The sequence below is a fragment of the Ascaphus truei genome, chromosome 4, assembly GCF_040206685.1.
Source record: "Ascaphus truei isolate aAscTru1 chromosome 4, aAscTru1.hap1, whole genome shotgun sequence".
Classification (NCBI taxonomy): domain Eukaryota; kingdom Metazoa; phylum Chordata; class Amphibia; order Anura; family Ascaphidae; genus Ascaphus; species Ascaphus truei.
This window is the reverse complement of record NC_134486.1, coordinates 2352617-2373094: the sequence shown is the minus strand read 5'-3', so window position 1 is coordinate 2373094 and position 20478 is coordinate 2352617. Positions and strand designations below refer to the sequence as shown.

At 48.3% G+C, this 20478-nt stretch overlaps 1 protein-coding gene across 2 annotated transcripts in view; it reads right to left on the bottom strand.

Moving 5' to 3' along the window:
* LOC142492507 (uncharacterized) overlaps positions 1 to 20478 on the bottom strand; it is a 66087-nt gene that overhangs the window by 10082 nt on the left and 35527 nt on the right. The window lies entirely within an intron of this gene.

Below are 20478 nucleotides of genomic sequence, written 5' to 3'. Positions count from 1 at the left end.
TTACTAAAAATGTTCTTTACTAAATACCCATGGTATTAAAATTCTGGCCCCAAAATATCAAGTGGCCCCCAATGACATGAAATATACACACAATTAATTAATTTTGATACATATATAATTTGCATTTATTACTGTATTTATTATCTAAGTATACATATACATCCTCCAAACCATTAACATTGATATTGTCCATATTTATGACAGGGGTGGGCTTATGGTGTAAGCATGTGAGAAATATTAGAAAGGGTTATTATCCGGTCACTGCAAAGACAGTTTCCCCATGTGTGGCCAAGGGATTGTACAATGTTTGCAATACGTTTTATATCAAAGGATTTGTGTCAGTTTTGTGGTATGTCCTAATAGCCCATCCACCATTTTATCATCTTCTGCTTTTTAGAACAAGTTACACTTTCATTTGGTGTTAAGGACAAATGCATATTAGGTCATTAACCGGCAGGGAATAATAGGATTTGCTGGATTCCTTGCAATAAAATATGTAATATGACTATCGCAAAGTTGTTTGAATGGGCCATATTACACGCTGTAATAAAAATGGTGGGGGATATTAAATATTTGAATCAATCTGGTGCTTCTGGGGTCAATGTGGTTAGTTTGTCTTAAAAATAAAGATAGTGTTTTTGACAGGTTAAGACACTTCCTGGGTCTGTGCTGATCTACAAAGAGGTCTTAATTTGGGGCAATCAAGGATGACCCACTCAAAGTGAGATGCGTAAATTCCAGCGTAAATGGAAACCCTTTTTGGACACACTGCCTCCCGACACATTTAAAAAGAGGTTATGGGCCCCTTTAGATATTCAGACTGGGTGTCCACTGCTATACAGGTGTCGGGACAGACTAAAAGGAACTACAGGGTGCTGGGCACGGAGGAGTTTGCGGCGAGATGTGCATGCCTGCAGAGTGCTTTCTTTCTTTCTCTCTATCCCCTTTTCTCCCCCACCCCCTTCCTCATCATCATTATTTTTATCATTTAAAGTTCAACAATTGGTAAGAAAATATAAAATTCTGTGAGCTTATAGTTGCCTGAATGTTCACTATGTTTTGCTCATTTTATTGTATGTTGTAACTGTGCTCGCAGATAATAAAGAAATGTTAAAAAAAAAGTGACGTGAGATAAGTGTCGTTTAGTAGGCTAGGGATGATAGCCAGATACTTGGCTGTCAGCCTCAAAGAAAACTAAACATTCATGAATGATCACTTGTTCATCCCAGCGAGAGATGACAAACAGGTCACCACTTAGTTGGAGGACTAAATTAAAATGAAGATATCATGGACCCAACACCTACTCTAAGTATACCGGATAGATATTTGTAAATGTTGCAATGAAATAAATCAAATGATGCCAACCCCAATCTAGGAGGTGATAAGGGACAGATATCCATTTGTCACTCAAAATTAGGCTGAAGTCTGTCACAATGAGTCTCGCTATATTCAGCAAAAACTCACATGTACCTATTGATATGACTCACGTGTGTAAATATTAGCGAAATTAAGATATGAGGTCTTTTATACTGGGTCAGATTTTTAACGTCTTTTTAGAGGAGTTATTTTTTTTCAAGTCGTAAAGCTGTCAACCCAGTAACTGATTTACGACAGGGGTGGGCTTATGGTGTTCCCAATGAAGGTTAGTTAGAATAAAAAGTCCTACCTTTTTAATTATATAGTTAGAAATCAACAGGGGGTGTGTTTTGGGATGAGACGCGTGAATTTTCATTTTTTACTTCAGTGACCTCTATATATTAAAACAATCTTTAATAAGTAATGCTTTGGGACTCTGAATGAACTATTGCACGCTTTGTAGAAAGTATTTATATATTTTTGACACATTTTGCTACAACAGATTCTTGTTTGTTAAGTGCATAGTTTTTACCTTCATAAAAAGGGACCTAAGACCCTGGCAGATAAATAAACTAATGACATATTTTTGCATATTTCTTGGGTAGTGTCAGTGTATAGATATGATTGTAATCGAGTAAGGGGTAAATATTAACTAATTGAAAGTATCTTGCGCTAGAGAAAGGTGAGTTGGCTAGAGTAGCCATATTAAGCCTGGTAGCATATTTAAGTCACATGCTCACAAGTCTACTGTCCATAACAGTTGTTATATGGGGACGGATTGAGAGGAGATATTGTTTATTTGAGGGACCTGTGAGCACGATGGTGTAGGGACTCAGACCCCGGTGAGAGGTGGAATGACTGTACTACAATTTCAGTTTTCTTCGTGGCTGGCCAGCCACTGCTTATAGCCTTCTAAACGACACATATCTCACTCTTAGTGGGCCATCCTTCATAGCCACAATTAGGCCATCTTTGTACAGTAGATCAGAACAGACACAGGAAGGATCTGGACGTGTCATGAACACAATATCTTGTATGTTTAAGACAAACTAACTACATTAACCGCTGAAGCACCAGATTGATTAAAATACTTAATATTCCTAGACATTTTCATTACACACACCATATAAAAACTTTGTCTACTTTAAGAAACTATAACATCGAATAAATGTACTTTTAATTTAACGTTTCTATATAAGAAAAGGGTTGTGGGCCCAACGTAGCATTAGTCAGACCCCTATTTTCTCATATAATTACAGTAACTAAACAAACAATGATACACAGACAACAAGCGGCATCTTGCAAGTCGTTACTTTCACCGTTCATACAAAGGCCGACTATGTACAGTATATTGTCCCTTTCTAGGACAGATAACATTAATATTGTTAGATTCTTCTGTGCCAGAGCAGCAGGTGCTGTGATATTCCCAGGCCCACCCCCAAGGCAGCGTTTTATTCTTATAAATATGGGGATATGCTTAATGAGAGGGGGAACTGGCAACGTCACTCAAACATGGATTCTGGGGCTTCGTGTGACCCCAAAATAATATTATAATTTATGCTTTTAAAAAAATAGAGAAATTATACATACATATACACACGTGTGTGTGTGTATGTATGTATGTATATATATATATATATATATATATATATTATATATATATATACAGTATCTCCTTACCTCAAATTGTCATCTCACTGCTCAAAGTGGCAACAAGGGGGTAACGGGTGTCCAAAATATTGGAAAAGGTATTTTCCAACATGCAAACAAGGCCGGCATGGCAAGTAAGGCCTAAACCCCCAAATATGGGACACACCAAAAAGCTGTGGCCCTCATTCTCCGGGGGAACGGATTGTCCCTGGGCTTGACACCATTCAGGAACAAGGCATGGAGGCGAAGGTTAAACAAAGGCGGTAGTATAAACCTAAATGTGGCTACCTATAACAAAATGCCAAACTCTTTCCAGTGAAGGAGTACTGCAAGATCTGGAAGACAATCGTGAAAAAATGTAATGGGATATTGTTGGCATTATTGAAGTAAGTAGAAAAGACAAAAGCTCAAAAGTGTACACCGGTTATATTACAGAGGTACAGAAAATGGAAGAATCAGTGGCGTCGTCATCATTGTTAGCAAGAGAAGGTGTTAGGGACAATGAGAGAAGGCGTATGCCTTCCATTTTGTCTGGTTATGATAGATGGAATATATTTCTCCACGTAGTCAGCTTTTTGCTAACATATATTTTTTCATGACGTTAGTTTTTAGTGTCTTCTCTGTAAAAGGGAGGATAACTCCTTTCTTGGGAAGCTAAATCATCCCACATAAGTTCCACGAGAACCAAGGTTGTAAATGACGGAGGTGAGAATGTTCTGTATTCCAGATAGTGTCTGTCCTGGGAGATTTATGTCCCGTCGATCACCCCACAAACATGTCTCGCCCCTAAATCACGCCTCTAATCACAGTTACGCCTCTAACCAAAATGTTTTCTTATTTCTGTATAAATCCTTTTACCGCATACGGAAGGGAAAAGAAACCTAGTATGTGAGCACTCAATCACAGCAAGTGGGTTATGATAATATTAAAATATTCTTTATTGTCATCAATGAATATAAAATAAAGGGGTTTAAAATCAGATCAAACAGCACAGACTGTGACTTGTGATCAGAATAGCATTGCTGTAGCAGCTCTGTTGATTGTACATATGGGAGATAATGTGACAAGTAATCAGAATCTCATACTGTAGATTAACAGCCTATTATGAATCAGAGTATAAGGGGCCAATAATTGAAACTGCTGTATGTTAACTGCCTCAAAAGCCAGTAGTATCAATGTTGTAATATATATGTAGCTAGATAATTCTGAGCTACAAAGAGAAGGGGAAACTGCTCCAAATAATGGTAAATGCAGATACACCTCAGAGTGTATGAAGATACAAAACCGGCAGATGTGCAGTGTCCAATTAATATTTGGACACTGCCGAGCAGAGAGTGTCTCCCTCCGTGGGAGCATACCGCTGCTATGCCTCCCGCAGGGAAAGCGGCACAATCACCGCCGCTATGCCTCCCGCAGGGAAAGCGGCACAATCACCGCTGCTATGCCTCCCGCAGGGAAAGCGGCACAATCACCGCCGCTATGCCTCCCGCAGGGAAAGCGGCACAATCACCGCTGCTATGCCTCCCGCAGGGAAAGCGGCACAATCACCGCCGCTATGCCTCCCGCAGGGAAAGCGGCACAATCACCGCCGCTATGCCTCCCGCAGGGAAAGCGGCACAATCACCGCCGCTATGCCTCCCGCAGGGAAAGCGGCACAATCACCGCCGCTATGCCTCCCGCAGGGAAAGCGGTACAATCACCGCCGCTATGCCTCCCGCAGGGAAAGCGGCACAATCACCGCTGCTATGCCTCCCGCAGGGAAAGCGGCACAATCACCGCCGCTATGCCTCCCGCAGGGAAAGCGGCACAATCACCGCCGCTATGCCTCCCGCAGGGAAAGCGGTACAATCACCGCCGCTATGCCTCCCGCAGGGAAAGCGGTACAATCACCGCCGCTATGCCTCCCGCAGGGAAAGCGGCACAATCACCGCCGCTATGCCTCCCGCAGGGAAAGCGGTACAATCACCGCCGCTATGCCTTCCGCAGGGAAAGCGGTACAATCACCGCCGCTATGCCTCCCGCAGGGAAAGCGGTACAATCACCGCTGCTATGCCTCCCGCAGGGAAAGCGGCACAATCACAGCCGCTATGCCTCCCGCAGGGAAAGCGGTACAATCACCGCCGCTATGCCTCCCGCAGGGAAAGCGGCACAATCACCGCCGCTATGCCTCCCGCAGGGAAAGCGGCACAATCACCGCCGCTATGCCTCCCGCAGGGAAAGCGGTACAATCACCGCCGCTATGCCTTCGGCAGGGAAAGCGGTACAATCACCGCTGCTATGCCTTCCGCAGGGAAAGCGGTACAATCACCGCCGCTATGCCTCCCGCAGGGAAAGCGGCACAATCACAGCCACTATGCCTCCCGCAGGGAAAGCGGCACAATCACCGCCGCTATGCCTCCCGCAGGGAAAGCGGTACAATCACCGCCGCTATGCCTCCCGCAGGGAAAGCGGCACAATCACCGCCGCTATGCCTCCCGCAGGGAAAGCGGTACAATCACCGCCGCTATGCCTCCCGCAGGGAAAGCGGCACAATCACCGCCGCTATGCCTCCCGCAGGGAAAGCGGTACAATCACCGCCGCTATGCCTTCCGCAGGGAAAGCGGTACAATCACCGCTGCTATGCCTCCCGCAGGGAAAGCGGTACAATCACCGCCGCTATGCCTCCCGCAGGGAAAGCGGCACAATCACCGCCGCTATGCCTCCCGCAGGGAAAGCGGCACAATCACCGCTGCTATGCCTCCCGCAGGGAAAGCGGTACAATCACCGCCGCTATGCCTTCCGCAGGGAAAGCGGTACAATCACCGCCGCTATGCCTCCCGCAGGGAAAGCGGTACAATCACCGCCGCTATGCCTTCCGCAGGGAAAGCGGTACAATCACCGCCGCTATGCCTTCCGCAGGGAAAGCGGTACAATCACCGCCGCTATGCCTTCCGCAGGGAAAGCGGTACAATCACCGCCGCTATGCCTTCCGCAGGGAAAGCGGTACAATCACCGCCGCTATGCCTCCCGCAGGGAAAGCGGTACAATCACCGCCACTATGCCTCCCGCAGGGAAAGCGGTACAATCACCGCCGCTATGCCTTCCGCAGGGAAAGCGGTACAATCACCGCCGCTATGCCTTCCGCAGGGAAAGCGGTACAATCACCGCCGCTATGCCTCCCGCAGGGAAAGCGGTACAATCACCGCCGCTATGCCTTCCGCAGGGAAAGCGGTACAATCACCGCCGCTATGCCTCCCGCAGGGAAAGCGGTACAATCACCGCTGCTATGCCTTCCGCAGGGAAAGCGGTACAATCACCGCCGCTATGCCTCCCGCAGGGAAAGCGGTACAATCACCGCTGCTATGCCTCCCGCAGGGAAAGCGGCACAATCACCGCCGCTATGCCTTCCGCAGGGAAAGCGGCACAATCACCGCCGCTATGCCTTCCGCAGGGAAAGCGGTACAATCACCGCTGCTATGCCTTCCGCAGGGAAAGCGGTACAATCACCGCCGCTATGCCTCCCGCAGGGAAAGCGGTACAATCACCGCTGCTATGCCTCCCGCAGGGAAAGCGGCACAATCACCGCCGCTATGCCTTCCGCAGGGAAAGCGGTACAATCACCGCCGCTATGCCTTCCGCAGGGAAAGCGGTACAATCACCGCTGCTATGCCTCCCGCAGGGAAAGCGGCACAATCACCGCCGCTATGCCTTCCGCAGGGAAAGCGGTACAATCACCGCCGCTATGCCTCCTGCAGGGAAAGCGGTACAATCACCGCCGCTATGCCTCCCGCAGGGAAAGCGGTACAATCACCGCTGCTATGCCTCCCGCAGGGAAAGCGGCACAATCACCGCCGCTATGCCTCCCGCAGGGAAAGCGGTACAATCACCGCCGCTATGCCTCCCGCAGGGAAAGCGGTACAATCACCGCTGCTATGCCTCCCGCAGGGAAAGCGGCACAATCACCGCCGCTATGCCTCCCGCAGGGAAAGCGGTACAATCACCGCCGCTATGCCTCCCGCAGGGAAAGCGGCACAATCACCGCCGCTATGCCTCCCGCAGGGAAAGCGGTACAATCACCGCCGCTATGCCTTCCGCAGGGAAAGCAGTACAATCACCGCCGCTATGCCTCCCGCAGGGAAAGCGGCACAATCACCGCTGCTATGCCTCCCGCAGGGAAAGCGGCACAATCACTGCTGCGGAAGGTACGACATGTGAGAGTAAAAATCATATGTCAAAACCAAAGAGGCAGTAAGTGTCTATAGGAGAATATTGTCCTAATGTCCTAATGTATTTGATAGGTTAAATCCCTGCTGCATGTAGTAACAGCATCGTAGCCGGTGTAAGTGAGCGGCTGTGCCGTGGGGTATTTATGGATTACATCCAATCACCCCACAATTCCCAGCTGGTAGTAGAAGCGGACCCACGGCAGGTGTATGATCCCGTGAATAGATACATTTGACAGCTACCCGCAAAATCCCCCCAAGATGCTGACAGAAGGATTAGATGAATTATGCATAGATAGCACGCGGGAATCACCAGGTAAGGTATTTCTCGGGCGTATTCAAAAGACAGCTGGGTATGCGACCATGTTACAATATAGAACACTATCTCCTGTATGCAATGCCCCCTACATCAGCACTGATCATAATATGAGTTACGTGCCCTGAAGCAGCGTTCCTACGTGAAACGCGCGCGTTGGCCATACTCCCCCACACACGCGGGACGCCATCACTGTGACCGCAACATTCACTGATATTGATCTAAGTGGCGGAGTCCCTGCGTTATATAGTATTACCATACAATCCTGAGTGCAGCAGTATAGCTTCGCAGGACCTCTCTATATAGGGGACCTTTATTCTATCCTGCTGCTTTATCTAGGCGTGCCCTCGAGCACATCAGCATTGATATATTATGATCAGTGCTGATGTAGGAACAGCTTCACAAAGCAAATGCTTCCAAAGAGACTTTCAAAATGCTAACCCAAGCCAGGGCAGATCTAAAGCAAACACAGCCTGAAGAGGTAGAGAGAGCACTGAGGTGGACCAATCAGAAAGTCTATGACAGGGGTAGTAAGGCGGACAGGCTTTTGGCGTCAAAACTCAGAGGAATCCGGGTAAAGTCTCAGATTACTAGAATTCGCACTAAAAACGGCCAGGTCTCATTTGCGGAAAAAGAAATAGCACAGGAATTCGCAGATTTCTACTCCGGGCAGCTGTCCTTTAAATGCTCAGTCAGCCCTGCTGCAAACTGGCTGAGCATAAACCTCTGTGTGTGTACTAGTGCTCGCCCCAAACACCCTGCTGCAAACTGGCTGAGCATAAACCTCTGTGTGTGTACTAGTGCTCGCCCCAAACGCCCTGCTGCAAACTGGCTGAGCATAAACCTCTGTGTGTGTACTAGTGCTCGCCCCAAACGCCCTGCTGCAAACTGGCTGAGCATAAACCTCTGTGTGTGTACTAGTGCTCGCCCCAAACGCCCTGCTGCAAACTGGCTGAGCATAAACCTCTGTGTGTGTACTAGTGCTCGCCCCAAACGCCCTGCTGCAAACTGGCTGAGCATAAACCTCTGTGTGTGTACTAGTGCTCGCCCCAAACGCCCTGCTGCAAACTGGCTGAGCATAAACCTCTGTGTGTGTACTAGTGCTCGCCCCAAACGCCCTGCTGCAAACTGGCTGAGCATAAACCTCTGTGTGTGTACTAGTGCTCGCCCCAAACGCCCTGCTGCAAACTGGCTGAGCATAAACCTCTGTGTGTGTACTAGTGCTCGCCCCAAACGCCCTGCTGCAAACTGGCTGAGCATAAACCTCTGTGTGTGTACTAGTGCTCGCCCCAAACACCCTGCTGCAAACTGGCTGAGCATAAACCTCTGTGTGTGTACTAGTGCTCGCCCCAAACACCCTGCTGCAAACTGGCTGAGCATAAACCTCTGTGTGTGTACTAGTGCTCGCCCCAAACACCCTGCTGCAAACTGGCTGAGCATAAACCTCTGTGTGCGTACTAGTGCTCGCCCCAAACACCCTGCTGCAAACTGGCTGAGCATAAACCTCTGTGTGCGTACTAGTGCTCGCCCCAAACACCCTGCTGCAAACTGGCTGAGCATAAACCTCTGTGTGCGTACTAGTGCTCGCCCCAAACGCCCTGCTGCAAACTGGCTGAGCATAAACCTCTGTGTGTGTACTAGTGCACTAGTGCTCGCCCCAAACACCCTGCTGCAAACTGGCTGAGCATAAACCTCTGTGTGTGTGTACTAGTGCTCGCCCCAAACGCCCTGCTGCAAACTGGCTGAGCATAAACCTCTGTGTGTGTGTACTAGTGCTCGCCCCAAACGCCCTGCTGCAACCTGGCTGAGCATAAACCTCTGTGTGTGTACTAGTGCTCGCCCCAAACACCCTGCTGCAAACTGGCTGAGCATAAACCTCTGAGTGTGTACTAGTGCTCGCCCCAAACGCCCTGCTACAAACTGGCTGAGCATAAACCTGTGTGTCTACTAGTGCTCGCCCCAAACGCCCTGCTGCAAACTGGCTGAGCATAAACCTGTGTGTCTACTAGTGCTCGCCCCAAACACCCTGTTGCAAACTGGCTGAGCATAAACCTTTGTGTGCGTACTAGTGCTCGCCCCAAACACCCTGCTGCAAACTGGCTGAGCATAAACCTCTGTGTGTGTACTAGTGCTCGCCCCAAACACCCTGCTGCAAACTGGCTGAGCATAAACCTCTGTGTGTGTACTAGTGCTCGCCCCAAACACCCTGCTGCAAACTGGCTGAGCATAAACCTCTGTGTGTGTACTAGTGCTCGCCCCAAACACCCTGCTGCAAACTGGCTGAGCATAAACCTCTGTGTGCGAACTAGTGCTCGCCCCAAACACCCTGCTGCAAACTGGCTGAGCATAAACCTCTGTGTGTGTGTACTAGTGCTCGCCCCAAACACCCTGCAGCAAACTGGCTGAGCATAAACCTCTGTGTGTGTACTAGTGCTCGCCCCAAACACCCTGCTGCAAACTGGCTGAGCATAAACCTCTGTGTGCGTACTAGTGCTCGCCCCAAACGCCCTGCTGCAAACTGGCTGAGCATAAACCTCTGTGTGTGTACTAGTGCTCGCCCCAAACACCCTGCTGCAAACTGGCTGAGCATAAACCTCTGTGTGTGTACTAGTGCTCGCCCCAAACGCCCTGCTGCAAACTGGCTGAGCATAAACCTCTGTGTGTGTACTAGTGCTCGCCCCAAACACCCTGCTGCAAACTGGCTGAGCATAAACCTCTGTGTGTGTACTAGTGCTCGCCCCAAACACCCTGCTGCAAACTGGCTGAGCATAAACCTCTGTGTGTGTGTACTAGTGCTCGCCCCAAACACCCTGCAGCAAACTGGCTGAGCATAAACCTCTGTGTGTGTACTAGTGCTCGCCCCAAACACCCTGCTGCAAACTGGCTGAGCATAAACCTCTGTGTGCGTACTAGTGCTCGCCCCAAACGCCCTGCTGCAAACTGGCTGAGCATAAACCTCTGTGTGTGTACTAGTGCTCGCCCCAAACACCCTGCTGCAAACTGGCTGAGCATAAACCTCTGTGTGTGTACTAGTGCTCGCCCCAAACGCCCTGCTGCAAACTGGCTGAGCATAAACCTCTGTGTGTGTACTAGTGCTCGCCCCAAACACCCTGCTGCAAACTGGCTGAGCATAAACCTCTGTGTGTGTACTAGTGCTCGCCCCAAACGCCCTGCTGCAAACAGGCTGAGCATAAACCTCTGTATGTGTACTAGTGCTCGCCCCAAACGCCCTGCTGCAAACTGGCTGAGCATAAACCTCTGTGTGTGTACTAGTGCTCACCCCAAACACCCTGCTGCCCAGTTGTCGTCTTGTCTTGCTTATCCTGTTCCTACCTCTGCTTGTATCTGGACCTCCACCTCACTGACCCTTGACCTCGGCGTGCATTTGGACTTCTACCTTCTATACCCCTGGACCCCAGTACCGCATAACGACTATCCGATCTCTCCAATCCTACACACGGCAAGTACCTCGACCATTCTGACTTCTCCTATCCTGACCCAGCTACACGACTACTGTAACGGTGAAGGGGGTAACCAGGCTCACTAATAAAGGTTAAGCCCACTTTTTTACCCCTGATTTGTGTGGTGAGGTCCTAGAGTGTCAGCTCTTGGACCCAGATGTCAGAAATGCATTACTGTGACTGTGTGCAAATTATGCGACATTAAAGATTTCTGTGTTTTTCCTTTCCTTGGGTGCTGGGACCGGGAGATTTCTAGGCTGTAAGTTTCAGGGTGGGTTTGCCAGAGAAAGTCTTTACAGAATGTGGCTATGTAACGGGGTTCCGGAGTTATGGGATACCCCAGGAATTGGATACGGGAATCGAGTGAGATTCTCAGATACAGCCAAGCACATTGCTCCGGGCAAACTATGACTCTGAAAACGTTCTTACGACTCACCGCCAGGATTCCTGCTGCAGCATCTTCCAGACAAGGGGTTAATCTATACCTGCAACCATACACGGGGTCCCCAGTATAAGGAGGGATGCCTAGATACATATCCAAGTACCCTGAACCTGGTATAGGGGTTCATGGGGTGCTCCAGCTATGTGATAAAGCGGAGAGATTTATGGTGTGTAAAAAGTTTTAAGTTATTTTCTAAAGTGTATCAAGAATGAGGCTAGTGAGTATAAGCAGTATCCCCCCTCACTCCATCCCTAACACCAGCATAGGAACTTACACATTGTATCACACAAGATAAAAGACAGTATATTTTATTAAATGGTTATATTTAATAGGTATATAGATATAGATAGATAGATAGATAGATAGATAGATAGATAACCTGTGAATGAACTGTGGGATTTCCAAGTCCTGGGTTCCGAGGGACCAGAGGGCGACCAAGCTTGGTGCCTCTGTGTCTCTGCAGAGTCCTGACATGAAAGCCTCAGGGATGCAAAGGTGTTAGAACAGGAGGGGTACTGCAGTTCTGCTTGAGTACCCGCATCCTGGGCTAACACAGGGCTATCCGGCCATCATGTGCCAGAGCCCAGACTCTGTGGAGCCTGGACAGCGGGTGGGCGCAGTATGCAAAGAGGCAGAGGTGCCAGGTTGCCCCTTTGCAGAATGAGAAAAGGTGCCCACCCAGCTTTACAATAACAGCAAATCGGTGATTGGCTGGCAGGGAAATTCCCACGCTCTGATACGCTGTAGAGGTTTGTGAATGGGACCCTGAAACCCATAAGGAGACTTGCAGCCAATCAGGAGAGCAGATTCCAAGCGCCAAACCAACAGCGGCAAATTCAAAGATGCGCTGTGCTGAATAGACGCGAGCCGGCTTCAAAGATTGACTCAAGAATTCTTCTAAGTCCCACTTCTGAAGAACGAAGCGGTCGCGTCTGGCACTGCGCCGAAATCAGTTGCAGGACTTTCGTGAGTTCCTACCGGTCATTGGAAAGGGCTCCTACAGAGGTCATTTTTGTGAATTTTGTTTAAAGGATAGATTTACTTGTTAGCCCCTGTGACAGGGTGAAGTCAGGTACTGATAGTTATGCCTGGGAAACATACTCTCCAACCCTCTCACTAAAACACAGTAAGAACTTTAATATTGTTTCCTGACTTGTATGTTAAAAGGTTGGGAACTGGAGATAGCCAGCCTGATAGATAGGGCTTGGATTGTTAGTAAGTTCTCCATATGTGGAGTAGGTGATATTTTGCTGCAATGTTCCCTATGAGTTTTGTATTGCCTTAAAGGGACAGTGTGCCCAAATGTTTAGTTCTACTGTGGAGAAATAAAACCACTTAACCTTTGCTTTAACCTGAAACTATACGTGTGGAACATTGTCTGACCTCGCCTACAGGCCGCCCTGCCACAACCCCGTTCCCAGTAAGTGTGTTAACCCTGTAAATTGTGATACATTGTATGTCTTTTCCTGAAAATGTATATTTTTTATTGTACCTCCTTGCTTTGCTTAATCAATGATCCCGATATAAAAAGGTGTTGATAAACCTGGTCTTCCGTGACGACTACCACTCTGCACTCCGGACGTGATTGCCCAGTTGTAGGTCGGTGGTTACCAATATCCCCACCTCAGCCATGCAGTCCCGTCTTGTTTGTGTTGAGCACTCGTTACACCGGGTCATCGGGCAAAATGAAATGGCCAATCTTCCCCCAGCCATCTCTATGCCACCCACTGGGCAGGCTCCACTGGGTCTGGCAGAGCAAGTGGCATCCCGGAGGAGTGCCATTGATCTCTGGACCCAGTACTCTGCCTTTCCCCGCTGACCAAATGCCTTTCACACCTCTGGGCATCCTGTGGCTGCTTTGAACTGCTATGTGCAGCAGACATACTGGCACCTCTGGGGTTGCCCGGGCTATCTGTTTGGGCATGGATTAAAAAAAAAAAAAAAAGGTATCAGTATTATCTTTTAATAAATCATAAGTCTCGGGGACCCCTCTAGTTATATGGTAACCTAGGGGTTTGGGGGTCTCTCTGTTATGGGGGAATGAAGAACCAAGAAAACTGTGTGTCTTTTTATTCCTGCCTGGCATTGTGACTGCCAACGCCAGCAGGTTTCCCCACATCACTTTCCCTGACTCGGGGTGGACTGTTAGGGCCTTTCCGAGTTGTGCTGAACCAGGGCAGCCTAGTGGCGAGTCACGGTTATGTTTTCAAGGGGAGGTATTGCCGGGACAATGTGCCTACATGTATCCGCAAATCATGCCAGATACATCGATGGGGGGAACCGATAACTTTGCCCCCCTATCTGATAGGCACATTCTGTCAACAGTTTCTCTGCAAAAAAACCCTTGAATGCACCGGAAATCCCAGCTTGCTACCATGCCCGGGAAAGGAAAATCATACAAAATACTTTTAATACAGTTCAGGCAGGGGACTGCTGCCCAAATACATAGGAGAACACGGGGGGGGGGATGTTATACTGGTCCCAAGAGCTAACTCTCTTGGGCCATTACACACGGATTCGGAGGCAATGAGGGCTTAACCTTTATTTAAATAGCCTGGCTACCTCCTCACCGTCACACCTCCCCCGCTCAAGATGAAGGCTGGGGCCGTCACCTCGTCAGGTGGCTCTGCAAGCCTGGATGTTCTGGCAGGTTTCGGGTCGCTGGGGATGCCCTTCTTGTGCTGGATAGTGAAGTCAAACTCCTGCAGGGCAAGACTCCAGCGTAGCAATTAACCATCCTCCCCTGACACCCTCTGCAACAAACTGAGGGGATTGTGATCCCTGTAAATGCCCAGCCATACAAGTAGGGCTGAAGTTTCTTCAGAACCCACAAGATTGCCAGGCATTCTTTCTCGATGGTGGCATAAGCCACTTCCCTGGGCAGTAGTTTGACTCAGGTAGACGATAGGGTGCTCTCCCCCATTCTCGACTACCTGGCTCAGTACAGCGCCGATGCCATAGTCCGATGCATCGGTCTGCACCAGGAAACCTTTACTGCAGTCGGGTGTTGCCAGGATGGGAGCACTAGCCAGTGCAGCCTTCAATGCCTGGAATGCTCTCACAGGCAGGAGACCACGCAACCAGAACCGAGAGTCATTTCTGGGTTGTCAGTTAGGGGTTCAGCCAGGGCGCTGTACTTTGGAACAAACTTTCTATAGTAGCCAGCGGTGCCTAGGAAAGCCATGACCTGCTTCTTGGTTCGGCGCACTGGCCACTCTAAGATGGCCTTATCCAGCTCCGGCTTGGGAAAACCCCACTCCTACTCTGTGCACTAGGTACATGATCTCTGTCATCCATACAAGACATTTGGTGGGTTTAATTGTCAGCCCCACTTCCCAATTCTCTTTAGCACCGCTGCTACATGCAATAAATGGGACTCTCAGGAATTGCTTAACACAGCTATGTCATCCAGGTAAGCCCTTGCAAAACTTTGCATCCCTTCCAGCAACCGATTGACCAGGCGTTGGAAGGAAGTCGGGGCATTCTTCATCCCAAATGGCATAACTAACAACTCATAAGCCACGCGGATTGATGAAAGCAAACTTCTCCTGCGCCTCCTGTGTCAGAGGGATTTGCCACTACCCCTTGGACAAGTCCATGGTAGCCAGATACCTTGCCCCCACCAGCTCACCCATGCGGGGCATGGGATAGGCATCCGACACTTCTGAGCATTGAGCTGCCGGTAGTGCACACAGAACCGAGTGGTTCCGTCCTTCTTAGGTACAAGGACTACCGGGGAAGCCCAAGGACTCAGACTTTAATTACTCCTAGGAACTCCTGCGGTATGCTCCCCTTTACTTTTGCTGATACCCAGTAGGCATTCTTATGTAGGTGTCTCTGATTGCCGGTGTGGACCGGGTGATCAGTAATATGGGTCCTGCCCGGCTTATCCGTGAACAGGACCAGATACTTCTCTAACATGGCTCGTGCTTGCACCTGCTAGGGTGCCTCGAGCTGGGACCCTATCTCGACCTGTACCACTGAGCCCCTTTTCCTAGCTTCCCCTAGGAGGTCGGGCAGAGCTTGGCTTGCCGGGTCCCCCATCGATAGGCTACAGATAGCCAGTATCGATGCCACACACTGAAAATACTCTTAACATATTTATATCATATGTCCTATGTCTCCCTATCTCTCCATCTACTGTAGCTGTACAACATAGTTGCACTCGTTCATCCACCGGAGAACAGTGTACAGGTAAGCCCAGGCAGCCATGAGTTTGTTCTGCCAAGGGGGCTTCAGAACAAGCCTTGTTGCCCAGCGATGAACTCTCTGCTACGGGCATTATTGTCATACCAACGCTTCTGCTTGGTCTGAGTATCTCTGAGGTTAGCCTGTGCTAGGCCCATGAAACCTTCTAACCAGTCCCTGAGATCTACTACATACTGAAGCACAGAAGAATCAGTAGTCTCCTCTTCTCATCCCTCACGGAACAGGTCAAGCAGTCCACGAAGCCTGCGACCAGATAGGAGCTCTAAGGGGGAGAACCCGGTAGACTCTTGCCGTACCTCTCGGTAGGTAAACAAGAAATGAGCCTCCCAGTCTCTCCTCTGACCCTCGATAAACGTCTGCAGCATCTGCTTCAGGGTGCCATTGAACTATTCACAGTCCATTTGTCTGGGGGTGGTAAGGGGTAGTGCGGTGGTGGGTCACCCCGCATGTATCCCAGAGACACTGGAGCAATTCAGACATGAATTGCGCCCCCTAGACGGTTAGAATGTCGCTAGGGAATCGTACCCTGCAGAAAATCACTACTATGGCTTCAGCTACCTTACTAGCCTCGATGGAGGACGGTGATATAGCCTCTGGGCACCGGGTTGCAAAATCAACCACCGCGAGGATATAGCGCTTCCCAGATTGACTGGCACCATAAGGGGTCCGACTATGTCTACAGCTACCTCCTGGAAGGGCTCGTTGATCACCGGTAGCGGATTCAGGGTAGCCTTCACACAGTCCCCCGGCTTTCCTACACGCTGGCTGGTATAACAGGAGCGGCAACTCTCTGCCATTGCCTGGGATGCCCACGGCCAGTAGAAACGCTGCATCAGCTGGGCTCTGGTGCGAGTGACCCCCTGATGCCCCGCTAGTGGGATGGAGGAGTGGGCTACCTGTAACAACAGCTGCCTATACTCCCTGGGTACCACTAGCCATCTGCTACCTGTTCATACCCTGTCCAGAACCTCTGTGGCATGCTCCAAGTACAGAAGCCCACGGTGCCAGAGATACCGCTCCAACCCACTCTCAAAAGGCAGACTCGGAAGCCCGCAGTCTCATGCCCGCAGTCGGGATCGGCGTGCACCACTTCTCTGAAACACACACACACGTGTGGGAATGAGAGAGCAGATTTGTAACTAACTGCTTGTTTGGTTAACACCTCCATGTAGCTACATGAATAAACTTCAATGTCATTTTCCTGAACCTCAAATAGACCGACTTATTTCTACCACAGATTGATACAGAGGGGATGCCATCACAAATGGAATACACAGAACATATAAAGGGGAGAAGTGTTTCAGAATTGAAAGTAACATTTAGGAAAAGGAGTCCCTGCTCCGAAGAGCTTACAATCTAATTGGTTGGTAGGAAGAACGTACAGAGACAGAGACAGTAGTCTCGTTGCGTCAGTCATGACCACCTGAATCTACTGATGTGACTCGTGTGTGTGTAAGTATTAGAGAAGAGAAGATATGATTATCAGTTATATACTGAGGCACAATTTAAACGTTGTTTGTTTCTTTTAAACCGTCATAAAATTGTCAATCTAGCAGCTGATTTACGACAGGGGGGGCATATGTTGTTTCAATTGGGGGAAAATCGTACATAAACCTTAGTAAGGTGTTCTGGAAGTCAGATTTTAGTACACTGGAGGGTACCCCTGCCCAACTGGAGAGAAAGTAGGGGGGGGAGGAGGTGCTCCTCTGGGCCAAAGTAATAATGAATACCAAACTAGAAAAGGTAACCCAGTTGTAGGCACCTAAGATTGTTTGCAATGGGGCGAGACTAGAAGGGAAGGTGGAAAGAGTATCTCTTTTTGCTCTTAGACCAAATTTCCCATGTGCACCTCATCACCCCAAGCTTAAATCTTCCCGCGGGGCTCTCCCCCTCCGGGCAGCTCCAGAGTTCCGCCGCCAACGTGGAAGGGCCCACATAAGTAGACTCGATCCCCAACCAGCCGCAGGTTGATCACAGTTCCACATCAGTACTTGTTTTAGATGGGCCGCGTGATAATATTTAATGATGTCTGGGACTCCCATGCCTCCGACTGACCTCAGCGCTGGCATTACTGATCTCGCTACCCGCGGTCTTTTGTTCTTCCATATGAACTGGAAGATTCTATTTTGGATGTTTTTTAGCTCCCTAAGCGGGACCTTTATCGGAAGGGTTTGGAAGAAATACAGCAGTATAGGCAATATATTCCTTTTCACCGCTGCTATCCTTCTAATCCAGGATATCTGGAAGTCGTTCCAAGTCTGTAGATCTTTTTTAATTTTTTCAAATAGGGGAGGGAAATTGTGTTGGTATAGTAAATTGTGTTTGTTATGTGGATTCCTAGGTATTTAATATGTGTGTGGTTCCATTTGTAATTGAAATTTGCCTGTAATAGCTTGGCTTCTTGGGCCGGCAACGTTCAATTTAGTGCTTCTGATTTATCGTTGTTAATTTTATACCCTGAAGCTTGTCTGAATTGATCTAATTGGGATTGCAGATTTGGGAGAGATATTAAGGGTCAGATGCACATGGTCAACAATGTTTATAACCTTTCGAGTGTTATTCGAGTGTTGTCTGAGGCTTGTTTACCAGAGACAAAGCCCACTTGATCCAAATGTATAAGTTTTGGTAGAATTGGGGTTAATCTATTCGCTAAAATTTTGCTGAAAAGATTGGTCTATAGCTTCCACATTGGAGGGGATCTCTGCCCTCCTTATGGATTATTGCTAGGTTAGCCATTGAAATTGAGGTAGGGATCTCCACACCCTCCAGAAAGGTGTTAAACATCTCGAGAATAAAATGGGGACAGCCCCGCTCTGATTTTTTTATAATACAGGTTATAAAACCCGTCCGAGCCTGGTGTTTTATTGGTTTTGAGCTGGCTTACTACTTCAGCAAGTTCTTCCTGGGAAATTCTTTTGTTCAATATCTGAGAATCTTCATCCGAGAGCTTTTGAAGATTGCATTTTTTTAAGATAATTGGATATTGCCTCGGACCCTGTTTGCCCTCCCCGGTTTGATTCTAGGTTATACAATTTGGTGCAAAAATGTGAGAATTCCTGGGCTATTTCTTTCTCATTATATGTTGTTGCTGCTGATTTGGTGCGGATTGCTGGGATTTGAGATTTAACTCTCAGACCTCTTAATTTGGTAGCTAATAACCTGTCTGCTTCATTTCCCCTATTGTAGAAACGTTGATTTGTCCACTTTAACGCTCTCTCTACCGCATCTATTTGAATCTTTTTGAGTTCCAATCGAGCTCTTTCTAATAATTTGTATAATTTTTTTGAGGGGTTCCGTTTGTGTCTTTGTTCGATGTTGGCCAGATTGTCTGCTGCTTCTTTGTATTGTTTTAGTTTCTCTTTTTTCTTATATGCTGCTATAGCAATGAGGTCCCCTCTAATTGAAGCCTTGTGCGCCTCCCACAGCATTGCCGGAGAGGACACTGAGCCTTTATTTATTTGAAAATATTCTGTGAGTTTTCGCTTAATTACACTCTCTGTTTCTTGCGAATTTAACAAGGAGTCATTTAATTTCCAGGGGTATCTATTATTTTTGCTAAAGGGCAGAGAGAGTGCTAATTTGATAGGGGCATGGTCCGACCAGGATCTTGTTCCTATGTTCGACTGAGCGGATGCCTAGAGAATATTTTTAGTACCTAGGAAATAGTCAATACTCAAGTAGGTCTGATGAGGGGCTGAGAAAAACGTATAGTCTCGCTGACCTGGGTGTTGGACCCTCCAAATATCCATAAGCGAAACACTACGCAGTAGTTCTTTGAAATCCTTCGCTTTTTTAAGGTTAGTTTTGGAATGTCCAGCACCCGCTAACTCTGACTTATCTAGTTCCGGGATACTTGCCACATTGAAGTCCCCTGCCACTATTATTGATGAGAGGGACATCGGGTCCATAGACTCCAGTACCCCCTTCAGAAATTCAGGCTGGTGGTCATCAGGTGCATATATATTACAAAGGGTTAGTGGGGTCCCTGATAGAGAGCCTTGTATTATAAAGGTATCTGCCTCCAGGGTCCCTAGATACCTTCTTCGTGACAAAGGGTGTGTTGTTTTTGAATAATATGGCTACTCCCCTTTTCTTTACTGAATAGGAAGCAAAATATGCTTGAGGATATGTGCTTAAATGAGTTTGGGGGGGAATCCGAATTAAAGTGCGTTTCTTGGAGGAAGAGAATGTCCCCCTTAGTTTTTTTTTTTTTTATCTCCTGAAAGGCTAATTTCCTTTTTCTATGAGAGTTTAGCCCCTTAACATTTATCGATATTAATTTTATTGAGGTTGAGCTAGCCATAGGATCCAGACCTTTTTAAGCTTAGCCACTTTCTCAAAGTGGAAGCTTGTTTTTCCCGGGGGTGGATTATGTTTTTTTGTTTCTTTTATTGCATTCTGTTTCTTGTTACGGGCACTCGTGGCCCTTCGGGGGATAGGTTTGGTTGCTGAACCAGGGAGGAGGGGAGGAGGGTTGGGGACAGATGGGAGATGGGGGAAGAGGTGGAAAAGAAAGAGTGGGTTAACTATGAACCCAGTATTGGTGCCCTTTATCACTCTAGTGAGAAGGTGAGTGGGCTTAGTGCCCTCGAGAGACTTTCCTAGGTACCCTGCACGGGTGGAGGTCAGGGGAGTTGTCCCCGACCCTCTGAATTCTTAAAACATATAAAACCGTATAATTTTCTCAGTAACCTTTTGGTTTCTCCTTAGGGATCAGGACCTTTAATATAAGAACATAAGCAGATTTGTATGTCCTATTCTCTGGACTTCCCCCTCCTAAAGAGGTGCTGAGGGGGGAGCAAGGTCGAGGTAGGGGAGGGGTGGGGAGCAGGGAAGGGAGGT